At 43.1% G+C, this 26,550-nt stretch overlaps 1 protein-coding gene across 6 annotated transcripts in view; it reads left to right on the top strand.

The window, feature by feature from the left end:
• The window catches only part of lingo3a (leucine rich repeat and Ig domain containing 3a), a 64,874-nt gene that overhangs the window by 20,053 nt on the left and 18,271 nt on the right, over positions 1 to 26,550 (top strand). Inside the window, exons 3-4 of one of the 6 annotated variants that reach the window (XR_005077672.1) lie at positions 648 to 861; positions 2,339 to 2,489. The exons of 1 other annotated variant lie outside the window; for it this stretch is intronic. The gene's annotated coding sequence lies outside the window, so the exon portion shown is untranslated. Of the gene's footprint in view, positions 1 to 647; positions 1,963 to 2,338; positions 2,490 to 8,529; positions 9,148 to 26,550 lie in introns of those variants that run through there. 4 more of the 6 variants (XR_005077673.1, XR_005077671.1, XR_005077670.1 and 1 more) reach the window with 4 other exon arrangements.

Here is a 26,550-nt window from a genome sequence, read left to right as displayed (position 1 = left end):
TACAATCATGCTGAAATAATTTGCTGCTTCCTCAAATCCTTTTTCTTTTACATCGGCCTCTGATCTTTCATCTTCTTGTTATAAATCACAAATAGCAACCGCTGAAATATTTCCCTCCGAGATCCACTCAACACTCGTCTTTACAGCAAAGCACTAAACTTCAGGTCAAAGCTCCGCAGGGTGCTAAGATGATGCTCAGACTCTGCAGAACAGAAAGTATTTTTTTCCTGCCAGTCTGTTTAATCATCTGACTAATCCCAGCAGAAACAGTTGAGCTTACGTACCTCTACAGCTCCGGCTGCGATGATTTTCAGAGGAGCCTGATATAATGCAAGAAGTCAGAAGCTGCTCGAGGCCCAAAAAGCCACTGCAGTCTCTGGTTCCTGTTTATGTAAACACTGTTGTAAGAAAAGAAAGGACGTTATTGCTCACAGTCCCCCAGTATTTACTCGGGCAAACATGGTGTCCTGCCCACGCCCAGAAGAAATTGTGTGTGTATGTGTATGTCTTTAGTCTCCAGAGTTCCTACATCTTGTCTCCTCTATTCCTCCTTGCTGCTTCCCTCAGAGCCCCCATGGGGGCTGCTTAGCCTCCCCTTTTGGTCTCTCCCGTCTTTATTTACTTCATCCTTCCCTCACTCTCCACAGATCAGTCTTCAGGGGGAAGCAGACGTCTCCTCCTCCTCCTCCTCCTCCCTGCTCATCCATTCCTCCCTTCCCTCCGGGTCCTCGGGCTCCCTGTAGACGTCCATCCTCTCCCGTCTCCCTCTCCTCTCTTCTCTCCGTCCTAGAGTCGCTGCTAATCCAGTCCCATTTCTTTTCTATATCACTTTGTTTTTCATCCCGCTTCAGCTGAGCTCTGGTGAGTCACCAACCTTTGTCCAAGCCTGCGGGTGTGGGACTGTCCAGCCTACACACACACACACACGCACACACACACACACACACACACACACACACACACACACACACACAATACTATGTCACGCAAACATTGAAGCACCAGCAGATTACTCATCCTGCCTCTGCCTGGCTACAGCCTGGAAATCCTCACTTCAAGTCTTCACATCATGTTAGGAGGAAAAGTTTTAAAAGGCTGTTCACACGTATCACCTACAGAGAGCCGTGTAATTGAGGAGACGTCTCAGAGGTGTGGCCTCTGGGATTAATGTCAAATTTAGCAGAGGCATTAATGAAACGTGTTTGTAGACACCGGGTTTGATGGCTCCGTGTTTCAAGGTTGTACACAACATTTTCTTTGATACGTTTCATCAGGCTTTGGCTTTTATTCCGGTGAATCCTGCGTCATTCCTTGGACATGCAGCATTGTCACTTAATTTCTGTCCTCCTCATCGCACAGCTGAGACGTCAGCAGCTCGCAACACCAGCAGAGACAGATGCCTTTTGTGCGTCTTTGTGTGGACATTCATGCTTGTGGTGTGATGAATGTACTCGCTGCATAGTTAGTGAAGTACATGAGCCACCTCTGAGTCCAAAGCCGGAAGACGAGCTGAGCAGCAGCGATTAATCACGCAGCCTTTTGCACGGCTGCAGTGAAGATCTAACACTGTGCTTGCACGCTTACTCACTCACACACAGACACATACTCATACACACTTCTGTAAGAAGTGCGGTTGCGCTTCTCACAGCTGCAGCAGGCGCTCGGCTGCCTGTCTGGCCGGTCCAACAACAGCCGAAGGACAGATGGGCTCAGCACGGCACTCAATGTAAGTCTGCAGGATACACTCCTGAACACACACCGGAGTGCCTGTAAAGCCAGTATGATACACATGGAAGGACAAAAAATATAATGCCTCATGCACACATCTACTGCCTTATATACTATGATATAACACAATACAGTACAATACAATAATTTATTCCTGTGTCTTTTCAGTAGCTTGTTGTGTGTAACCACATTTTGAAAACTGCAATGCAAATAAACTTAACTGTTATTGTTCTATTCAAATTTGTAATTTGTAAGTAATACACATAGGCGTATTGATATTTGGGATATCATGACTCTTTATCATGTTCACGTGTGCATGACCTGACATGATATCAGTAGGTGGAGTTGGTGGCAGTGCAGTTACAGGTGACAAGGCTGCCAAGCCAGTGATGCAGTTCAAGACTGTGTTTGAACATTTGTTCATGTGAAATCAAGAACACCTCCGGACAATTTCCAGACTTGTTTGTTGTGACAAAAAACAGATATTTTGGACGGGAAGTCATAACATCTCCCACCATGTTTGTGGAGACTGAAACACCATCAGAATGTATTAAGCTGGAATATGATCTTTTCTAACCCTAACTATCCGGATTTGTGTGTTTGTTTGCAGAAACCCCACATTGTCAACATTTATTCTGGTGATTTGGTTGCACTGAAAGATCCCAGTACTTCTGCATGGGGTGTCCTTGAAACCTGACTTTTTACTAACGCAGTTTGTCTCCTTCCCATTAGCCTCAACTGCGCTGTGCGTCTAGTGCTGATTAACGGAATAAAGTTTTTGTAAAAACTGCTTAAATTATAAGCATTTTGAGATGGGGTCATCACTCTTTGCTCGAACTGGTCCCAACTCAAAGACAAACAGTGATGAGTGATTGTGAGAAGACATTGCTTCAAATTAAAATTTCATAAAACCAAAAATTTTGGCAGCCGCTGTGCTAAAAACTCACACATCTTGACGTCTCTTGTGATTTATGGAAAACCAGTCTATTCAGCCAAGAATCCCTGTGATCACAACTGCTTTACAAGAAAATTACATTCTTGCGCTTTTACATAAGTAATGTAAAACAAACATGTGCTGAGTCCCACCACTGTGCTTCTCTTTGTCCCCCAATTCACTGAAATCTGCCTATATTTTTTTCTTTGTTATGTTTTATGTTTTGAGTGAGTGGGTGTGATTTAATGGGCCTTGCTTTATGTTTTCCAAGGCCATTAGCTTGTTGTTTGCCTGTACGAGTGGGTGAGATATAAACCTGGCAGAGGGGTTTGGTGAATCTTTGCTAATGGCCTTCAGTCAAGGTGAGCTGTAGTCGTGGATATTTAAAGCTCGGGGCACCACATGCTGTGGTAAAATTACTGGTTCTTAGAGCTCATGATTTTTCGTGTGCTGATACAGCTTGATGGTCATGAATATCCTGTTAAAGTTTACTCACCCAGTGTTGATGAAGGTTTCTTCCTGTTTTCCTTATTTTCAGACTCACTTTAAAAGGCTATTGAAACTTGTTATTTTCGCTGCTGATTAGTATTCCACTTAATATGACTCACTTTTGTTGCCACCTTTGTGATTCTAATTTACTGTAGTCGCTGCCTGAAGTGGCAGAGTACCGGTGGCAAACACTGCAAGATTAATGTCGTAAGGGGGAATATTTCAATAACAGCACAAACGGCTGCGGACTCAAACATCACCAGTTTATTGAGACAGCGCTGTATTTCTGCACTGATAACAGTTCATGTTACCCTTACGTTTGTATATCTCTTCTGCCTTCCACACGGCAGACATCAAAATCCAATTTAAAGGCCCCATAAAATATCCCATCCTTTACGCGTTATAAAACAATGTGATTCGCTCTTGTCTCTTATCTTTGGATCTCTGATCAGTTAGTGCGAGAACCTGATAAAGCACCAAGAGTTTGTGTTTTTTAGGCTTCCTGCAGGTGTGAAACAAGTATCCAACTCATTTGAAAACACACTGATCAAAGTATCAAAAGTAATCCCTCTCGCTCTGAAGCCTGAGACTTCCACAGGTGGACTCCCTGTGGGTCATATATAACATTTTATGTGGACGAATCATTTCTCAGAAATGATACATCAGAGCTTGTAGAAAGGTGCAAAACAAAAGCATCCATTTTCCTGGAAGATGCTGAAAGAAAGTTGGGATTTAGACTTAAATTGATTTTTCTTAGGACCTTGAAAAACATTGTTAACATTATATACATTTATGATTGTGAATCCATAATATTTGGTTCATCTCTTTGTAAGAATTATGATAGTTGGTTCCAGCCTCTAACAAGGTTAATGTGTGCACATTCTCTTGAGCCACGGTGGATTGTTTCGTAGCTTGTCGGTTAAGAGAATATGACGTACTCTCCATCTCAGAAACCAACGCAGAAATAGCAGACAGTGAGGCAAACACACTTAACATTAGCCATGGTACAACTGCTGCTGACTTGTTTATGCATGCCACTTTAGGCTACATGTCATTGTAGGCCCAGTTTAATATGCAGTATGCAATTTAATATGTTTTATGGCCAAATGGCATTACACTGTATATGCTGTTGCTTGAATATGAAATTTTATCAACAAAATCAGTACAAGTGATCAAAAATGCGCATCTTTTCTTGACGTTATTTTCTTGCGCTGTTGACTAAAAGTGGTGACGCTCACTAAGTAAGAGCCGTCACTTGAAAACCTGCACTTACATAAATGTACTAAACTGCTTGAGACAGCTGCCTGAGTACCACAGCGCTTGAATCACAAGACCATGACTGTGATTTCTCCCCACTTTTTTTTTCCTTTTTTTGGTACCTCAGCCTCTCACACCCCCGCAGAGAAAGCGAGGGTAAGCAGTACCTTCAATTTGACAAATGACTGTAGAGTCCTATAGAGTTGATGTACAGCCTTTTCAACCTGCACAGTAGGCAGGTACATTTCCTTCATGTTTTATGTATAACGTATTTATCAGCACCCACCCCCTCAATACTTGTGCAGAAAACCTTAAAAATATTCAGCCGGAGAAAGCCTCTGGTACCCTGAGCGGACTTGATTTCACTGCTGCCCTCAGGTACTGAGCATGACGGAGGACATGCTGATTATTACTGTGCTGTGGTGTTACTGTAGAGCTTCTACACAGCTTTTACCTTAAGCCAGCCAAGGAAATGGTTGAGGGGATAATGACATTCATGAAGGTCACTATACCACAGGCTGTTGCAGTACAGCAGTTTGGGCTTAAAAAAAAAAAAAATGTAATAACCAGTAGGCAATTTTCAGCTTGTGTAACAAAAAAATGAATTTTTCTCCATTTTAATGTTTCGCTCGACAGCCTGGAGAGTGACACCGCTCGTGTTAAGAGATCACATGTGTGGCTGCGGCACAGATAACAATCCAGCACAGGAGAGCTACATTGTGGCTTTTGAGGATAGCAACACAGACTGTAGATGGGATGAAACGTGGCTCCATTTTCACCTGGATATGACACTCCTGCACCGCCTCGGGCTCCGATTTACGCGCCGTTAAAAAGAGCCAGTAAAATGCAAAAGATGTGTGAGGATGCCTAGAGCGAGAGTGGAAGTCTCCCCCTCCATGTCGCCGTCTGAGCACATTAAAGAGTAAAATTGGAGTCCTTGCACTTTAGTTAAGAATGAATGGGCTGGGAAAAAGTGCCCAGTCTGCTTGAAACTGTAACATATCTCTACATCTCTTCAGTTCAGACTTGAAATGGTAATGTGATATTGCTGACTGCTCTGGTATGCTGTGATTTATTTTGAGTGGTCGATTATAGTGTCAATATACTGTACGCTTTTGTTTTCTTTGCCTGTGCTGGCTAACAGTGTTTTGGAAAAATAATTCAGCATTAATGTACGGACACGATAAAAAACACTAATGGCTTAAAGGTTAGAAAAACAACCACTTGGAAGTGTGCATCTAAACATACAAGCTGCACCCTGTAATGGAGTTTTAAATATACAATCCAATGAAGCTCCTCAGCAGCGTATGGTGGCGTTTCATTGGTAGTCAAAGTCTTCTTTCTACACTCAATATGAAATGAACAACAATCCACTTGTCAATGATTTAGAATGGATTTAACCTTGGTCCTGAAGGGTTTATTAATACAAAGATCCAAGACTTGAGCTTGCTTGGGGGGCTTATTTTGCAATGAATGATCCGCAGTACAACCTAAAGATATGAGCAAAAGTCATCGCACAACATCTGGATATCATATCAGTTTTTAAGTAAAGGGAAATTCACACTACAGACAACACTGAAATGTAATCATGACCAACTATTTGACTCCTCATTTATCTTTTCCTGCCAAAGTATAACTACTATTCAACACAGTTGTATAAACAATCTTTATTTCATCTTTGTGTTTGAGTTTGGATTATTTTGAAGCCCCCGCCACCTGAGGGCTGTGCTGAACAGCACAAGGATGTCATGTTAATCCTATCCTTGTACAGTGGGCAGTACCTGCTCCTCTCTCATCTCCATCACCTTCTCTCTTCCTTTTTTCTCTCAGTCTCATCGTGTCCATCTTGAATCTCTTCCCTTTCGTGTTTGTTTTCATCTGTCACACTGAAGAAAGTGAACGCAATTGATATTCATATTTAAATGTCAACAGTCCCTGATAACTTTGCAATAAAAGTACAAATATCTTTATTAAGGCACCACATTTTTCACAATTTCAAACTATGAATTGAAAGAAAAGCATTTCAGCTTTGGTTAAAAGTTTATCTGTCTGCCATCGGATGGATTGAATTAATATTAGCGGCTAGAATTCACAAGCGGATGATGGATGGCTACTGTTTACCTTAGCAAGACTGCACGGGAGCCATTCGTCAGATGATGTCTGGAGATAAATGGCATGGAAGTACAGGTGACACATGACAGTGAACAGAGGAGCAAGTCTGCTCTCGGCGTACAATGTGTTTGCAGCACCAAAGTAAAGTTCCTTTTAGGCATTAATTTCATGACATTTATTATGCCTCGGAAAAAACAGACCTTGGTGACCTCCATGTTTGTTCAAGCCATTTAGACTTGTTTAATTTCACCCACTTTTAATTAAGTTCAAGATAAAACAAGAAATCTTAAATTCATGTAAAGAAATTGAGTCTTTAAAATCTTCTATAAAATGTTAGCTAGATCAAAAGACACACCTGTTATATTTGGATGTATATTATCCTGGGAGTTCTGGATGGTTATACTGTACACCTGCCATTTTAGAGATTATCAGCCTACTGATGTTTAAACATCTTTTAATTTTTCAAACAGTCTGTCATGATAAAGATCCAAGTGAGTGAGCAACACAATACCAATACTGATGTCCTTCTATGACATGTCTGTTACCTGCACATATGCCACACACACGTTCAGTCATCATTGCAATCACAGGAAACGTGTTCACATCAGCCTCCAAGTCAAGCTGCGACTAAATCCAAATCCATAAAATGAATGAATGAATGGTTATATTAATAAATACAACACAATTTTTGTTTCACTGCCCACAGTTTACTATTTTGGCTCACTCTCACCACAGCAGGCAACTACTTTCAGAGCAAAATGCTCAAAAACCAGTCTGTGTGGTCTCTGCCCAGCACCGAACAACACAGTGTGAGAGACTAGCTGGGTAAGGAAGTGAGGCCTTAAACTGCTAAATGAAATAGCCAGAGATTATTCGCGTCTGCTGACACTGCTACATACTTTTTTTTTTTTTACAATAAAATTATAAGTGTTCAAGGGTTGTTGGGTTCAAGTTTCTACTTTTATTTAGCACTTTTAGCGAACTGTTCAAACAGTTGTTTAATAGTACTTTAAGATATCAACCATTTATTTATAGATACACTTGTCTAAAATGTATGAAATAAGGTCTGTGGTTACACAGGCTTAAGATATTTCCACGTTTTGTTCTATGGCATTAAATACATCACTAAATGTCCCATAATTCAATTACGAAGGGCTTAAGTGTCCTAAAACAGTGCTAGCTAAATAAGACGTTATACATTAGGCTATTTTAAGATTATGAACCATTAATCCAAATTTTTAAGTTTCATGTCAACCATCTATCAATTAGCTCAAGCTGACTATCAACCATTTATCAATCTCAACAATATAACCAGCCAAAAATCGCCTCCAGGAGTTCATTGAGACAACTGCTGAGCTCAAACGAAAAGAAATACTGAACTCCAAACACAACTCGACATGCTATCACTCTGCGCTGTTAGAATAAACAACAGTTGGCGAGCCACATCATCAATAGATAAAGTCTCGCTTTATCGCTTGTTGGTGGCCAAAAATCAATGAAAGATGGTTTAAACAAATAAATAAACCACCGATTGAGGAGTGAATTCATAAATGATTAAGCAGGAGTTAGCAGGCTAAAGTCAACAATGGATTGCCAACCACTGTTAGCATCTGAAATCAAAGTGCTTGCGAGAAAAAAATATTAGCCTATATAAAAAAAGGCTGAATTGAACTTGACGTAGGATATCAGAAAAAGAGTAAATGGAGAGTAACTAAAATTAAAAGGGTAAAATAGCTACCAATGACTGTGTAAAGACTGAAGTGATTTACATGTTTGTCCATATATGTATTTCAGTGTATCTTATTTATACATTTTGTGGATTATTCCATACAGTGTGTCTCCCTGCGGAGTGGTGTGAGTGTATACCCCCGCCACCTGAGGGCTGATTTTTTTTTTTTTTTGTGGAAGGAGAGAAAGTCGACTGGCTGTTTTCCACACAGGACGTGAATGCAGCACAGAAACAGCACGAGAGAGAGAGAGAGAGAGAGAGAGAGAGAGAGAGAGAGAGAGAGAGAGAGAGAGAGAGGCAACAGTGCAGATGAGCCCCAATGAGCAGCAGCCGGGTCCTCTTTCAAAAACACACACACACACACACATTGACACACACCACGCTGCACATCCCACACACACTCACACACAAATGCCTGGACACTCATACACATGCCATCCAATAACGAGAGCACCATCAGTTCGAGCTGCCTGCCGCCGCCGGTGGCAGCCCTCACCGCTTCTCCGAGACACAAAGCTGGGAGCCCGCTGGGAGAGGAGCTCCTTGTGCCCGTCTAGCGCGGAGGAGGAGAGGGGAGCGGAGAGCCCGGGACTCCATTCAGGAGGCGGAAGATAATTCAGCAGCAGAGACAGCGAGGAGGAGGAGGAGGAGAGGTGAGTGAATGCGGTCCAGTCCAGCTGCTGCTGCTGTTGCTGCTGCCGCTTCTGCTACTCCTGCTGCTGCTGCTGGAAGAGGAGGAAGAAGAAGAAAAGAAGGAGGAAGAGGAGGAGGAAGCTCATTGGCTGGAGAGGCTAGTGGAGCAACACTATTCTGCACAGAGCCAGGCAGAGCAGACGGCCAACGGTGAGCAGAGCACCTTGCAGATGTGGAGGGAGCACTGTGCAAGTTCTAGTCCTGGGTGAGCCCAACTTCCCACCACACACACACACACACACACTCATCCGGTGGTCCATTGGATCTGCTCCCCTGACACTTTTACACACCTTGCTGTGACCCACATTGGCGTTAACCTTTTTCTTGCGTGTGTTCCTTCGCCCCCTCCACCGCCTTTCATCCAGTTCGCTCTCTGTCTCGTATTCTTTAAGCAGATGACCTGATGAGCGAGAGATTCACCCTGTGATCACTGTGACACTAGTTTATCCTCCTCAGCCTCCTCTCACACTGTTATGGTGCAGTCCCGGCTGATCGATTTGCTCTCTAACTCAGACGGACACCGGGACTCATTATTTCTCATGCTGGGCTTTTTTTTTTTTTTTTTTCTATTGTCATCCTTGAGATGGTGTGTTTGTGTATCCATGCAAGCACAGCCACTCTGTGTGTGTGTGTGTGTATGTTTGTCCATGGTCACCACTTCTCATTTAGGTTCGTAATGATCTAAACGTGGAGTATAAAGGGGAAGGCAGCCTTTGGTCGATCCCTGCAGTCATCTCAGCGTGAGGCGCTCGGTGCCTGTCGTCGGTGTGACACATCTGAGCCTCTGCCTGTGTTTGCTCAGCCCTCTCCCTGCTCTGTCTCACTGCCTTTTATTGTGGCTCTGTTCTGCTCTTAGTGCAGGTCTACAAATAAGTCAGGTCCGAATGCAGTTTTACTGTGATCTCGTTCCTCGTCTTGTCTGTCCCAAGAGTTTTTTTTTTTGGTCACAATACCCACAAAAAACATGTAACAAAGGAAACTACAATAGAGATTGTGCAGTTGAAAAATGGTTGTACACTTGGTGTGCTTTTAATGATGTCCACAACAGTGATTGGTGTTTCTTTTAGGGCATTCTGTGTCTTTATTAGAAAGTTTACGGGAAAGGAGAGTAGAGAGTAATCTGGAGCAACATGCAGCAGAGGTACCTGTTTAAGACATTACGATACTCGTTCGTGGGACACTCACACCCTTAGAGATGTGTGCCAGTGTCGCTGCTGGATGTTCAGTGTTATACCAATCTCAATTAAAATTTTTCACCGACGGTACATTTGTGTAATTAAAAACTCATGGCAGACTGGCAGGGTTTTGCAAAAAAAGAAAGTGGGTTTATGTGTCTCATGGGGACCGAGATGGATCTAGATGTAGTTCTTTGGACAGACGTTGTTCAGGAAGAGGAGCGGGTCGTCCGTTAATTTCAGATTTCAGGGTTGGTTCGATTCAATCCCCAGCTGCTTTTGTCCCGTTAAAGTGCCCGTACGCAACTGAATAAAAAATTGTTTATCGGTGTGTGTGAGATGATTAAAAACATTTTTATCATCGCGATATGACCACGTACAGTACTCACATCGCAAAAGAATGCTTGAAATGCCATGATGTACAATTTTTTTTACAATTTACTCCAGCTCCCAGGGTGTCACTGTGTTGGTCGGACATTTTCATTGGTTGCACCTGAAATTGGGCAGTTCAAATAAAAAACAAACAAAAAACAAGCAGCCTGTAAATATTCGTCAAGATTCTCACAGTTTCTTGTGGGGTGAACTGTAATTTACATGAAAAAAACAACAGTTATACAGCAATTTTTCTAATGTGTTAAGAATATTAAATTATGTGCTTGGTCACGTAAATGAGGTGCACCAGTGCAACCAGATTAAAAAAGTATGTCTGGAGTCCTATCAGACGGAGCCCTGGATACATGGACCATGCATTCACACAATTTGGCCAATCGGGTGAAGCCCCAGCTAGTCGTTAGCTACCTGGAATTTAAATTAGCATGATGGCTGAGGAGGGAGAGAAGAGCTAACCCAACATTTGTTTATTCATCACGAGTCGTATCGCCTACACTGCAGATCTTATCATATTGCATGGCCCAAATATATGTATATATATGTGCTCATCGTCATCAGATCTATATTAAGCAAGGGACTGCATATTAGTTGTGCCGATGTGGTCTCATGGATTCAAACCTGCTTGGTGAGAGCACAGTGGACATTAATGTCTAAAAATCGAGACAGAACCAGCACTGAAGTGAACGCAATTATACAACAGCACTTAATGGTACCCAAGGTGCCACTTAGCCTCCCTGTTTGGCAGATTTATGTGTCAGTAATGAAATGTCTGCTGACAGGTCTGTGTGGTCCTCGGAGTGCATTGTTGAATCAGGCCTGTTAGTCTTGTCCATTACTACGCCTACACTTACCTTCTCGTTTTGATCCTTTCTGCTGCACATAAAGCTGTCAGCCGTGCTCAATAGTGACATTACCTCAGCTTAACACTGCCAATGCTCGGCCTCATTGTTTTCAACTCCCTAGTATTTATGAGGGCAGTAAAGCAGAGATGCGTCCGCTGTCAGCAAGATGAGGGCATCGCCGCTCTTACGGGGAGAGAGGAGGGAGGGCGAGAGGAAAGAGGTATGAAGTGCTGGAGGAGCGCAGGAGGGAAAAAAGGGAGAGAGTGCCCCTGTGAGTGGCCGTCTGATACCTGCAGGCGCGCTGATGTCAGCTGTCGCCGTAAAGACGTCCAGCTGGAACGATGATCGGCCCGTGAGTACTGGCCGTCCTCCCACTCACCGGCTACTGTAATGCCATTATAGACGGTCAGATTGGGCTGTAACCTTAATGCAGAGCTTAGAGAGCATCTGGGCCTTACAAGTCATTTATTTACAAACATGATTGCTTCATTGGATGCGGTGACGATAGAGGCTGGCTGACCTCGTTACCTCAGAGCAGTGCTTTTCCCTCCTTTTCATCAGAGGAAGTGACAACGGCCTGTAAGATGAAGTCCTCATCGACACAGCTGGCCACATGAAAAACGAGTCCACTTGAGTTTTAAAAACAAAAGTTGATTACACACACAACATTTTATGATACAATTGTCAGCGGTTACGTTGGTTTAGGTTCGCCCTTCTATCACTACCACTTCCTCCAGTAATTGAAGCGATTTCAACCTTTGATTGGTCTAAAATATCAACTAATTTATTCAGCTATATTATATTCAGCTATTCATACATTTGGTTTTGTCTAGTTATTTCACGATCTATCTATTCATTGTTTTTCACTAACAATTTCAGCTATATAAACCAGGTCGCTGGCTAACAAATGCAGCTAACTGTTTCAACCAATAATCTATTACTTTAAGCTAACTACCAACTCTTTATCTGTTACTTTTGGCTAAGTAGTTCAGCCATTTATTCATTAGGCTACTATTAGCTATTTGAACCATTTACCAATGACTTTTGGCCAACTAGTCTACTTCCTTTAGCCTACTCATAACATTTAGCTGAGTATTTCAACATTTATTTCAAGCTAACTATTTTGGCTAACAGTTTCAATCATGAAACCATTGCTTTTAGCTAACAGCATGAGCTATTTCAAGCATTAGCCTGTATCAAGTACTTTGAGCCAGCTAGCCTATTTAAACCATCCATTGCTTTAGCTAAGTATTTCAAACATTGCTTTAAGCAAACAGCCACTATTTATTTGTTTAAGCCAATTTCAGCTAACCATTTAAATCATTTACCCATTAGGCTACTTTTAGTTGTCAACCATCCATCAATGACTTTAAAGCTAACTAGCCTTCTTCAATTTAGCTTATCCATTACATTAAGATAAGTATTTCAACCATTTATTCAGCTAACTAATTTAACAAATAATTTCAACCGTTACTTTTAGTTATTTCAACCCCATTACTATGAGGGCACTGCTTCTCTGGCTGCTTGCTAACTGGCCCAGTTTTCACGCACTCAGTCAGAACACGACAACATATAATAGCCAACTCAAAATGGCGCTATATACATTTTTAATCTCATCACAGTTTTTGTTTAATCCAATAATCTGTGCCACTCCACAATCTTAATCCCGTGGCACTGCAGTAGTCGACCCTGTAATGCCCTTACAGACGTTCAGATTGGGTTGTATCCTTAATGCAGGGCTTACAGAGCATCTGGGCCTTACAAGCCATTTATTTACAAACATGATTGCTTCATTTGACATTTGTGGGGACGACGGAGACTGGCTAACCTCGTTACCTTCCAGCACTGGTTTTTCACAATCTTAACCCCCCGGCAGCTGCAGAAGCACACCGTCTGGTTCAAGCACCTCTCGCTCGCAATCACTGCTTCTTGAGAAAAAAAAAAGGACCTCAATCTGTAAAAAGTAATTTAGTATTACTTAGTGAAATTAGACTGAAGTATGTTTTTCCAGGGCTTGATATAAGAGTTATTATTCAAATCGTGCCGTTGACCTGTGAAAATTACGCTGAGGCTCTCGACAAATTAGTAAGGCAGTGCAGTCATGAAGCGCTGCGCACTGCAGTTTGTCACCGTAGTGTCATTTATTTAGAGGACTCTAATGGAGCCACGGGCAACTACAGGGCTTTTGTTATGTTTTTATGAAACCAAGAGGATCAAAGCCAAAGCGATCCATCAACGGAGCACAGCAGAGCAATGAAACTGCTCTGATGTTGAGGAGTCAATATATCTTCGCTGAATATGTTTTTTGCTTTTTGAAGATGATGCAATTTATGCCAGTGCTCTCCGAGAAAATGTATTTGTCCATAATTTAGAACTATATTAGCTCCCATAAAATTTCCAGTTGCGGAGTCTATTTATACATTGTAAGACTGAGCACACGCACCGCCGTAGTGCTACGGTATCATCCAGCACAGGCGCCAGGATGGCTTTCATAGGCTTTCCTAATCCATTTCTCTCCGTTTCTGAATGCTTTTCCCAAGTTCATTCTTTCTCGATGTTTGTAGAAGCCACCCCTCCACAAAATTGGCCCATTTAAGCCGGTGATAGGCCCTGTGTGACTTTTACTGGACTGGCTCCGGAAGACTGAGGCCGCGGCACAGATGAGATACAGAGAGGAAGCGGCGGGGTGAGATAAACAGTTTTTTGCTTTTTGGATGCTGCATATTTTATGTTTTTTTTTTTTTTTTTTTTTTTTTTTTTCCGAGGTCTCTGGATGAAAGAATGTGTGATGAGATGGCCGTAGCGTTACGTAAGTACTAAAAAGGGAAGCCAAGGGATCTCATGAGCGTGGGTAGGCAGTGCATCCACACTTAAGAGCAGTTCAGAGGCTTCGCTGCATCTTTTTTGCTTTATATCCATTTGAAGGATCAACAATTAAAACCTTTGGGGTGCGATTGCTGATGTTGGAAGCTGTGTGTGTTTGAGTGTCACAGACAGCAAAAACGTCTCCCACGCCGAGTTGTGTTATGAGATGAAGCGCGGGGTATTTGTGGAGTTTATATACTTGTCGCTCTCTACGGCTCATTTCATTTTATGTATTTCTATTGCTACTGGCAGCTCGAAGCGCTGCGACTGGCCAGCCATAAAACAATCCTGCCCAGTATGGATCGACCATCATGACTGAGATTGTGGAGGAAAAATGGAGTTTGAGGCTCCTGCCTGCGCTCTCACGAGGAGGTGCCATCCCTACCGGCATCAGACATGATCTAGACGTGAGGCCAAGGTTTACACACCTTGTTAGTGACGACTCCAGTAGTTGATTGACTGATTTCGACTGAAGTGGGCTACAGTTTCTCATGAATAATCTATTTCAGTCAACACAAACGGAGCAAGACATAATGTCCATCTTCTCCCTCTGAGGGTTCACACGAGACACACGACTCTGCTGCTGCACACGTTACTGTGTTTACACTCACAACTGTCGCCCGTAAAACACGGAGGAGGAAATAAAACGCTGAATATCTATCAGAATTTTTCACTCCTAATGTCAAGTGTCAGGATCAACCCCAAAACTCCTTCATATATCTAGGTCACAATAACAGTTATGTATTATGTATAATTCTTAATACATCATTTTGGATTATCTATGGAATTTATATGAAATATTAAATTTTCAAAAGGGATGATTCAAATTGATAATGATCAATATCAGCTGATGTTGATCGTTCAAACATACGTCTTCGCCAAAGCTGAAACAGTCCTCAAAAAAACACTAAAATACGATCTTCCAAAAAGCCATGTTCACGACTCAACAGGACTTAACAAACTCAGTAAATCTCCAGGGAACGTTCCTGCCATGTCACCACTACTCTCAGCTTAAGATACAGACAGTATTCATGCAGCGGCATCGCTCGCTGTGATCGCCTATTGAACTGGAAGCGAGAGGAGGCAGATAACGAGAGGAAAGGGCATTTGTACTGCAGTGTATCCCTTACATGCAGCACATCTATCTTCAGCCCAGGTGATCCCTGCAGCATCCAGCGTTTATAGTCACTATCTAACGCATTAAAAATAACAAACTGTCTTCGGTCAAAGTCTTGCAGCCGCTTCAGTAAAATCCATAGGCTATGATTAAATTAGATGTGACCTTTCCCGTCTTCAGTACTTTGAAAGGTATAATCACCGAGCACTAAAGGGCACCTGGTTGTTGGGGAGCTGTTTGTCTCCCTCTCCAGTGGGGATGATTTTGCTTTATGTTTTTAAAACCACTTCTTTGTCTATTTCACCCAGAACTCTCACACCATTAAGTGTGCTTACATTCTGTCAAAACCTTGGTTCATATTTTAAAAAAACGAATGCCTGAGTGCTTCAATTGAACGTGTGGCTAAAATTGTAAATTTAGACGAACGTTCAATCACTTGTTTACTTCCTACAGTCCAGTGGTAGATTCCAGGGATATTATTACTTCGTGCTTGCAATCCTATCAGTCCTTCCAGCTCTGTTATTAACCGCATTTGCAGCAGCTGAGCCGGGCAGACTTTGCATTCTGTACTTTGAAACGCCGTGAAGAACCAGCTGCGTCCTGTGGGCCGACTCACATTACACACATCTTTCATACCATCTCGCCATGGGCCCCGCGTGTGAGGTAGCTCTTTAATCAGCTCTCTTCAATTATGTAATTGTAAGAAAAAAGATTAGACGAACGTATGACATGCAGTGTGCAATTCAGCCTTTCTTCAGCCCTGAAACGTCGGACTCCTTCGCGGCCTTCGGAAAAAGGAACATTATGCGATTTGAATAAAATACCTAATTAAGTTTGGTGCCCGTAACTGTGCGCTCACACACACACACACACACACACACACACACACACACACACACACACACACATGCACACACACACACTCAACACAATACCAGCCTCTCCTAATTGATTCATAAGTGCTTGACGCATTTTTCTGTCATAAAGTCCCCTCAGTCCTGAACCTACTAATGACTCCGGCTCTAATGAGAACTTTACGTGTGGGTGTGGTCAGACGCACTTAACTCTGTGCAAGGGTATTAAGCGCTGGATTAATTAATCATTCATCAAATGAGTCCCGATGTCCACAGCGGTTAACAGCGTGTTCCGCTCAGCTGAGCTCCGAAGCAGTCAGCCGGCCGTGCGGGGTGATGATGATGCATTTAGATCGAGATTAATGTGATTAGTTGTCCTCTCAAGATCTACATCCGTGTGTTTTGTTTACGGAGCCCTCTCAAGTGATGTCTGCTTTGCTTTTTCCTTTACTCTCATTAAGAAATTGGTCTTTGAACCTCGTGGACCTATTTTAAATGTCCCAGTGAGCCGTCGGTATAAATGGAGATAAAAGCATTCATGCCTGTTTGCATCTTCATATCAGTCCGTAACCCCAAACGCCCCTCTGTCTCTGCTCTGTGGATCACACCGTCAGAACCAAAGCTGCCTTTTGTAAATTACTCAGCCATTGAGCGTAAATCAGATAATCAGTTGATCACATCATTTTCCTGAAGTGGAGATCAGTAGAACTGAGAACTGCTCAGTCAGGCTGTTCTCTCAGTCTGTCTTCGCTTGATCTACCCTGTGTGTTTGTCGCTTTGTGTGCCGCATTTATGTCTCTGTGCAAAGCTTGGAAGTGTGCTTTGTCGCTTGTTTGCTTCACGGAAGAAAAGAGGCATGAAAGAGGAGGGCGAGGGCTGGGATTTAGACCCCGTCCGGGTGTCATTCCAAGTCAGCGATCTTTACGATTTAGAGCAGTACTTCACCGTTAACCAGATAACAGGCTCATCTGTTTGCTTTCTGGAATTAGATGAACATTTAGTATCACTCATGTCTGTATGGTGAATACTTAAGTTCCTATGAAATACAAATAGACGTTGGAAGTTCTGTTTTTATTATTACATATGTCTGAGGGTCACCTTATACACTAGTAGCCACTAACTGCTGACAACTGTAGCTCTTAGCCAGTTAGCTCGGTTAGCCGTGCATCTAGCAGTCTTAATAGCTGACTCAGCCAAGGAGGACAAGAAAACATGGACAAGAAGACAACTTCCATACTGTATTCCCTGTTTTCCCACCAACCTAATGGCGGGACAGCGACACACACACGAAACAACTGGAAATACAGAAAACTGCAAACACCTCCCTGGCTTACTGTTCTACAGGAATCATGTAAATATGCAAAATCACATTTCACTCTGCGAGGGAACATTAAGCTACAGCCAGCAGCGGGTTAGCTTAGCTTAGCTTAGCACATGGACTAGAAACAGGGAAACAGCTTGCCTTCCTCTTTCCAAAAATATAAGAAATGTGTCTGACAGCAGCTCGTACGCTCACTGACTGATACATATCATCTTGTGTGTTTGAGAGGTAAAAACACCAGAGTGTAAAAAAAATAATTGCAGTCGTCCAGTGTGTTCTGTGTGGGATGATTTCTCCTATTAGTCACACATGTTCGGCCGACTGTTGCACTACTTGTTTTCTCCATTCTGTTCAACAACAGCTGATGGGCTTACATGAGGCTGCTGCTTAACTTCGACTAGCTACCCGCTACAAGCTAAATGCATGCCGGAGATAGTTTGCATAATCATTTCAGATTTTGATCACCAGAGGGATTACATTCTTTCCCCCCTAATATACTCACTAATGATACGGAGGTCCACCGAGGTCAGTCCTGTCCTGTTATAATGACTGTGTTCATTAGTGCTTTTGAGCTTGTGGCTTGAAGGTGTTAAGACCATCTGCCTGCTGACAAAACGTGTAACACATGACTTCATTATGGAGATCTTAATTTGAGCTGGGGTGCTATTTTCAAGTGACCTTTTAGTTTTGATGAGAAACGGATATGATTTCACTCGCTGGGTGTTTTCCCTTTTTGTATGATATGCACGAAAAAAAATGAACTCGGCAGTTGATGAGAATTAAAGATGACATTGGTAATTATTTTAATTTCAAAGAATTTCAGAGGAAATCTAATGGCGGAAGTTTGGTTTGAGATCGCCGGACTGAAGTTTGGAGGCGTTTTTGACGTGTTTGTGCATGTAGCGTTTGAGAAGCGGTCTTTTCATGCAGCCCCAGAGAGTGCACAACAAATGTCTTTTAGGCAAAAGCCTTTTTCCAGCTCAAAAACACTATCAAAGCCTGCAAGAAAAATCCTCTCTTCTGCTTTGTTTTTGCATCATTTCAACCAATAACTCTGCAGCTGTATGAGTCCATATGTAAGCATGACAGATGGGTGTGATGAGATTGTGTTCAACAGACTGTGGTTCCTCTTCCTCCCTCGCCTTCTTCCTCTCGTCTTCCTCCCTCCCTCTCTGTGTGTTTGGGAACATACAGATTAGGTTTGCCTGTCAGAAGTGTTTGATCAAACGTAGTCTGCGGAGGATTCTTACTTTGAACCGACTCGCATCTGTGGCGAGTTTCCATTCTGTTGTTTGGGGCATTATAGAGGCTATACTCTGCTCGCAAAGTAGCTGGAATAGTCTTTGTTCTCGGCCCATTTTTATATGTGGGGGCGGGTTGCATGCTGTGACTGAAAATAAAGGGTTGTGTTTGTCAGGATAGATCACAATCTGTGGATCTACATGTCTATGAATATCGCTGCGTGCCACCGTGGGCACGCATATGTACATAAACACGTCTGGGTCTATTTACCACCCTCCTGTCATATCCCCTCTGTTTGACAGGTGTGCTTCCTGCTTTGTGCCGTTTGCCACTCGTTGAGGTAAACAGGACGATCCACTTCTGGACATCAGGGGAACGTTATGAATTTATCATGGGAGCCGGTAAAGAGGCGTTGAGACAGCGTTGCATGAGGCTCCACTCGTCTTCACAAGCCTGTCACTGGTTAGGGATGAATTATTCATCTTTTCTTGATTTTTTTTTTTTTTTCTTCGAGAAACATTGATCACAGAATCAGTGATCGCCTCGATCTGCAGCGGCAGCCGGCCCGTATTACAGCTTGCCGTCAGAACCACCTCATCTCTTTCAAAGGCAACCCTGCCAGCTTTCCTTTTGCCTCTGTCCCATATAGTGTACACCCGTGGCTTTCTTTCAAAGAATTCTTTTTACCCTCCTGCTGCCTCTGGCTTTTGTCTCTTGTTGAGGCGTCTCATCAGAACCACTTTCATTGGATCTCTCAACTGTCTCGGTGTGTGGAAGGCAGCGCATGTGTGTCAGAGTAAACAGTTTCAAAAGAGCCCGTGAATAATTTGTGCGCCAGGATGTAGCTGTGGTTGTGTCTGTTTGCATGGACGAGGCCTTTTTTTTTCTCTCTCTTCCTTTTATTTTTTTTTCTTGGTGCGGCGCAGTGTGTGTTTTTTACTCCATCCAGCATGCTGTTTCATCCCACTACATCCGATGCTGGGTTCCTGTGTGATGTCAGAACAGATCTATGTATGAAGTGCTAGCAGGGTCCAATTATTCTGCACCCATAGCTGTACCTAGAGACGTTAAAGAGGCCCCTTCGCTGGCCATGGTGTTGTTGTGCTCCGCCTCAGACTTGGCTGGTCAGATGGCGTGGTGATCCCCTTCAAGGACACTCATTGCCCATCGTCTACTCTTGTTTGCCTGAAGTTCTCCAGGCGTTTCTCCTTCGATTCAGGGACTGAAAATCTGAGATGAGGCTGTGAAGTGCAGAGGCAGCATGTGCCTCCTCATCCCTCTCCTCCTCCTGTAGGCCATTGGGGAATGCAGCTGAGTCGCCATCTCCTCCCTCTCTTCATCCTCAATCTGCTCCAGCTCCTCCCTCCTCCACCTTCCCTCTGTTTTCTCTCACTAAGCCTTCCTTCCTCACAGACGCTGACAACCTGTGTCACTCGCCAAGGTTCACTTTTATCTCCCTGCGGAGCTTAGGCCGGGACTGTGCATGTGTGTCAGTTTTTATGCATTTAGGACAATTTGTGTGTGCATATGTGTGATTTTTATTTTTTTTTTCTCATACAGTCAGCTTGCATGTCCTTTATTAGGTGTGCCTGTTAGTTAAAGTTGTTGCGTGGACAGCAGCAGCGCACTCGCTGATGGAATCTCTTTCTGTCTGGAGTTGAGATTTACGCCAGAAAGATAAAAGAGAGTGTGGCTGTCAACCACCCATCCAAGGACACACACACACACACACACACACACACACACACACACACACACACACACACACACACACACACACACACACACACACACACGGTTACAGTCTATGTTCCTCTGAAGTGCCTCACTTTCCACAAATCCATTTCTAAGGCTCTCTTCCTTCCATGGCTCTGTCAAAATGTATAATCCCTCATCACCTTCCCTAAGCCATCTCACATCTCTGCTTTCTGTTTTCATCTGTCATTCTTCTCTTGCTTCTATTTATAACTTTTTTTGTGCATCTGATAAGTGCTTGAAGGCATTTCCATTTCCTTTGGTAATTTTTTTTCCTTATTTTGCCGACTCCTTTGTGTTTTTGCTGGTCGGCACCTTCGTGGGCACTCCTCGCCCCTGCCACCGCCTCCTCTTCTCACTTGACTTCTTTTAACAACGAGCTCATTGTTTCATTTGCTGATCTCTCAGAAGACATGGCACAGATACGAGAGCTACTACTTCTCCAGTCTCTGCTCATAGCTATAAACAAACATGCCTCATTATTTAAGCAGCACAAAAAGGAAAATGAGGGAGAACGAGCACATTAACGGTTCTTACAAATGAATGATTATCTCCGCAGGTTTCTCGCAGTCATTTTCTGTGAATGCACAGCACCGAACGTGATATTGATGACTGAAGATTAATCAACAATTAGCTGCCGTGGTGTGCCGTGGGACTGCTCCTGGGTCTGCGTGCCGTGCGAGCCGTTTCAGTGCCAGCGTTGTTGCTTGAGATCCTATAATTGCCTCAGAATTCTTCCTGTAATTAACACTCTTGGATAATTATGCCTCAATCCCAGACCTCGCTATTCTCACATTATTAGGCTCAGAGCGGGCGAAAAGGAAGACATGCACATGAGCATGCAGACACAGAGCCGGATTAGACGGTTTTACTACTCCTTCCATTGATGTGAAGGATGTGAGTTTCTTTAGAAAATAAAGAGATTCCACTCTAGCGTTTCCGTTTGTCCCATTGGTTTGCTTCTTACAAATGTGGTCACATTTTTAGCTGAGGCTGTTTGCGACAGTCAGCCGTCCCCAATTCAGAGCTCGCTGTCTTGGGCTGCAGCGAGATTAAAGCCGAGTGGAGGAGAGAAGGGGAAGTGGACCGGGCAGTGTGGCAGTTCCCAACGGCACAGGATTAGAGGGTGGGACAGTGAAGTAGGCCATACAAACAGGCTCAGCTGAAATATGGACAACAGACCATAACATAGACAGAGCTGGATGGCCCAGTACATTTCATCAGGATGTCATTATGCTGTAATCCTGGGCAGGCAACTGTGCTGGCTGCATGTGTGTCAGACAGGGATCGCTATTGGTCAGGGACACTTGTGGAAACAGCTATTATCACCTTGATTTAGAATCACAAGACTTTGATCACAGATGTGGCCTGTTTTATTTTGAAATTGTTTTTGGGTTTTTTGCTGCAAGATTGCTTGTGTCAGTAATGAGATTCCAAAACGAAGGAGTCTAAGTCAGTGTTTGTCTGCATTTTAGGAAACAGACTCAGAACAAAGCTGTTAGGGATCTCGATATCCTGAAACATCTCGGCAATCTGTGTTTTGTTTCTCAAACTCTGATTATATTGTTTGTATTCATCATAGAAATGCGAAGAAAGCCAAGCGAGAGCCGACTCTTCAAAATGGTAATGTGTGAGGGAGTTTGAAGCTTCTTGTCAGGTGTAAATTGTCTTCGAAGTAGCAACATTGACAAAGCCTTTCAGCTGCGGCTTTCCATACTTTAACAAGAGGCGAAAAAATATTCAAAACATTTTTTGTTTTTGTTTCTTGAGTTTCAGATAATCCAGTGATTTTTTTCCACAATATTCTACACATGTACAAAACAGACAATTCAAATGGAAGTGGCCATGAATGTCAAAAACACCATGGATTTCTTTAGAAAGCAACATTTCATAAAAGCCAACAATTCCGAAAAAACACAATTTTTTTTTTTTTCAAAAAACACCACCTGTTTCAGAAAACATCTGAGAACACAACCTTTTTACAAAACACAACGATATCTCCGCCATTGCAATGCCAACGTAGAGTCAGTCCAGCAGATAGATGTCAACACAAGAAGAGGATCAGAGGCAAAAGCCAGCTTTCATTCGCATCACATCCATAGAGGCATCTCAACTGAAATGTAACTTGGTCTTGAGGAGGGAAATTCTTGGTACAGATCTCCATGAATATTGATCTCGGCTCCCATTAACACAGGGACAGACTACATGTGTAAAACGGCCTCCAGGTTGTGAACCCTCATTTTAAAGCAGATGGACGTTTTAAGCAGCCGAGAGATTGGATGGTGAAAAAGCCTTTCAGAACTTCTCCGATGTGAAGAGATTTAATGTGGCTAACTACATGAAATTACATGATACGCGATAAGAACGCGGCAGCGTGATTCTTCGCTCCTCCAGTGAAACCGATCAGCCTGTGCAGTTCAGAGTCAGTGAAGACAGATGAAGATGAGGGGGGTGAAGGAGAGGTCAGATATGTCAGCCACTATCATGTTACAGCAGCGAGGGACCGAAAAAGCCAGCTTCAAATTTCAAATGTACGCTCTTGACGGGCTTTAATGCCTTATTTCACATTGTGCTACCTCAGCGTCTTGACTAAGTGACACAAAATGGGATTAGCATTTCTACAAGCAGCTGATGAGGCACGTGTTGCAGGAAAGTACAGTTGCAGTGTATTTATCCTGTGTTTACTTTTTCTACCAGGCTATCTTTAACCAAAGTGAAGTGTCTACCTCACTCTGACTTGGATCTTAAAGGAAAGGTTTGACATTTTGGGACATATTTGAAGGCAGTGTGAATAAAGAGAAGCTATTCCCAATTGCAATGTCCACAGAAATTGTTTTTCACAATATATCAATCTAAATGACGCAGTAACACCTAATTTTAAGATTAAACACATTTAAACGAGCGGTCAAATAATCTTTGAAGCTAACAGCAGCAGTTAGCCGCACATAGCGGTTGTTGATGTGCTGCCCCCTATAGGTTAGGAGTGGGAATTCAACAGGTAGCAAATTCTTACTTATTGGACCTTTTTTAAAAAATGTATTACTATAAGAATTTATGTTGAATTAATGTTTATACCATCCACACCTTACAGAAATGACTGTCATTGCTGTTTGATAAATATGACGCTAACGTTGGCAACCAGTTAGCTTAGCATAAGGACTAAAAACAAGAAGTCAGATAAAATAAAAAAAGGTGTAATACATCAGGGTGTCATGGTTCAACTCTGGTGTTATCTTTGGATCGAGTTAGAATAGTTGTTTCACTTTGTGTGCAGTCCATTGGGCACTGATCCTCCACGTCCCCCGACTTCAGTTTCACTGTTTCCTCCCCCTCTTCAGGTCACTCCAGTGTCATAACTATGGGCGGCCACTCTGTCGCAGGGCCAGCCAACACCCCTGACAACCAAAGTCACCTCCACAGTTTACAGTATGTGTTGTCAGTAGACAAGCTGTGTGTGTTTCAGCGCAGACATTTCTGTGAACTTCTCTACTTGTGAACATGTGCTTTGAAGGTGAAAAGCCTCTGCAGATCCCCTTTAAATGTCTCCACTTTTTTGTATCTGAAGTTTCGTCTTCTGTCGTGAACTTCTTTTAACTTTTTAGGAGTCTCATAGCGTTGTCTATTTCAGTTGAGTTGAGCTTAGCGAGCGTGGTCTTTGGGCTGTCTTGTCTGTCATCGTCAGTCGTCTTGAATTACTGTAGCTGTACTCCAGAACTGTCAACATCAACCGGCTAGAGGCATTCTGTGTCCCATGAGCGACTTACATTTTCAGCTTTGGTTATGTTCACGCTTCAGATCTGATTTGAAATATGGCGACTGAATTGATTTGTTTCTTTGAACTTGTCACAGTTGCAGCTACAACCAAAGACACATTTCTTGTGTATTAGATCCACTACTCACAAAAAGATTATCTAAATGGATGAGTAAATAAGTGATTAAAACAAATCTATCTTTTGTGATGGATCCTTCTGAATCGTTTGCCGGCAATGAGTGAAAAAGGAGTTGGTTGCCTCACTGAGAAATCTTCATCAAAACTTGTTCAAATACAAACTGAATAAAACTACTCCTTGATATATTTAGAACTGATTTGGTTACCATTGCTTTGCTCTGAAGATGCATTTTGATAACTAAGAGCGGCGCTAAACTCACTAAAAACATTGTATTGCCTGTGCCTAACCTGCTTCAAAATAAGAGTCAACTTCCATTTGTCCAGTTAAATGCTGTGAAGCTGCAGTAGTAGGAAATGTTCAGTTGTCATTAGCAGTAAATGAATACAGCGCTGTATAGATAATTTGCATCTTTAGTTGCTAACTTCATCGGTCTAGCATCACCAGCAAGACCAGTGAAGTTAGCAACTAGTTTGTGAACATTTTTTCGATTACGGCTAATGAGACCTATATTACATTCAGGAGCTGGTGTAGGCCAAAAAACAAAGCTAAAGGTGGAGCGAATAGTCCTGTCATCCATCAGGTGGCACAATCAAAAATGAATGATAGCGCTCCATATATGTTTTACATCACTTTAAATGGTGATATGTCGTGTTCACAGCTCGGTTTCCACTGTGTCCAAAATGACTTTATTTCAGGTTTAAGCTTCAGTAGTTATCCCTGTGTTTTCCATTGGGTTTGGTGAGTGCGCTCACTAGAGGACTGAGCAGTTTGACTTTCATGTGGTCATCTGACCGAGAGTTTAAATGGCTCCAATTGGAGAAAAACCGACGTGTGAGCTATAAAAGCTTCGCTAGCTATGCTTGGACACTCTCCAATTAGGCTTTTGACGGTTCATGTTAAACCGACGGTGGCTCAGTCAGCTGGTCTCCCTCTTGAGCATTGCAGATGGACAGCTGTAGGATCTAATACGATGTGAAATACGCTGACTCCCAGCTATCCGCTCCATCTGTCTTCCCGCTCATAACAAGTGCCGCTCTCACCTGGGACCTTCAGCAGTAGGGAGGCGGATCTGCCCACTTCCATCAGCGCTTTTCAGAGACCTCTCTTCCTGGTTTATTACACGGACAGAACTTTCTCCACCTCGCTGCTGTCAAGCGATGAATTATGAATAGATGTGAATCCAGCAGCAGCAGCAGTGCCGCACAGGCCTCAGGATTGCTTTCAATTTGCGCGCCGCTCCACTTGCTCCCTCGCAGACTCGTGCTGCTAGTTAGAATTCTTTCTCAAGGGACCGTGAGGGCAGTATTAGATTGCCGCCTGAAACTCTAACTTCGCCAATCACGTAAGAAGTTTGAGAAATGAATCTCTATAGATACTCGGTGCTTGTATATAGTTACACGACGAGCGCTCCACTGCGTTTGACTCCGACACGAGTGGCATCGCCACTTACGCCTAGATAACATTTCTCACTTTCCTCTGGAAGGACGGGGAAGGCACGGCGTGACCCCTCTCAGATACGCGTTGACTCCAGATAACTGGTTGTAATTGGCCTGGTTGATGAGCAGGCAGCACGCAGTGAAAGGGAAGTAGAAAGGACAGGGATCCTCTTAATGAAGCCAATGAGAAGGACATGGACTGCCTGCAGGCTTCAAGAAGGATTAGAGCAGGCTCCAGCAGATTTAGGCTTATGATGCTTCAACCTTGAGGGGCTGGAAAAGGACAAGGAAAGTGTCGGAGTCAGAATTCACAATGAGAGTTTACGTCTTTTACAGTCTATCTGAGAACGTGCGACACTCTTGTTTGTGCCCTTCTCTGATCTTGAGCTGCTCTCCATGCAGAGATGTTGGTAAACAGAAGGATTTTTCTGAAGGTCAGTGTCCCCGAGACACTAACCTTTAAACACAACTCACACACATTCATCCGCAGGTTGAGGACAGTGTGTGAATATATGCATGCCTTGCTCCTCCCGCATCACTGCGCATCCATCCGTTTCCACATGTGAATTGGAACACGTAAATCTGTGTGTGTTTCTCTGCGAGTGCCTGTTGTGTGTGACGATGCGAAGCGTGTGATGCTGGCCTAATATGTCCCAGCTCTGCCTCTCTGGACGTGGCAGCGAGTGTGAGAGCGACGGCGAGTCGAGCCAGTTGGCATGAA

This window comes from Acanthopagrus latus, chromosome 11 (assembly GCF_904848185.1).
Source record: "Acanthopagrus latus isolate v.2019 chromosome 11, fAcaLat1.1, whole genome shotgun sequence".
Classification (NCBI taxonomy): domain Eukaryota; kingdom Metazoa; phylum Chordata; class Actinopteri; order Spariformes; family Sparidae; genus Acanthopagrus; species Acanthopagrus latus.
Note: the sequence above shows the minus strand (reverse complement) of the source record. Positions and strands in the feature narration are given on the sequence as shown.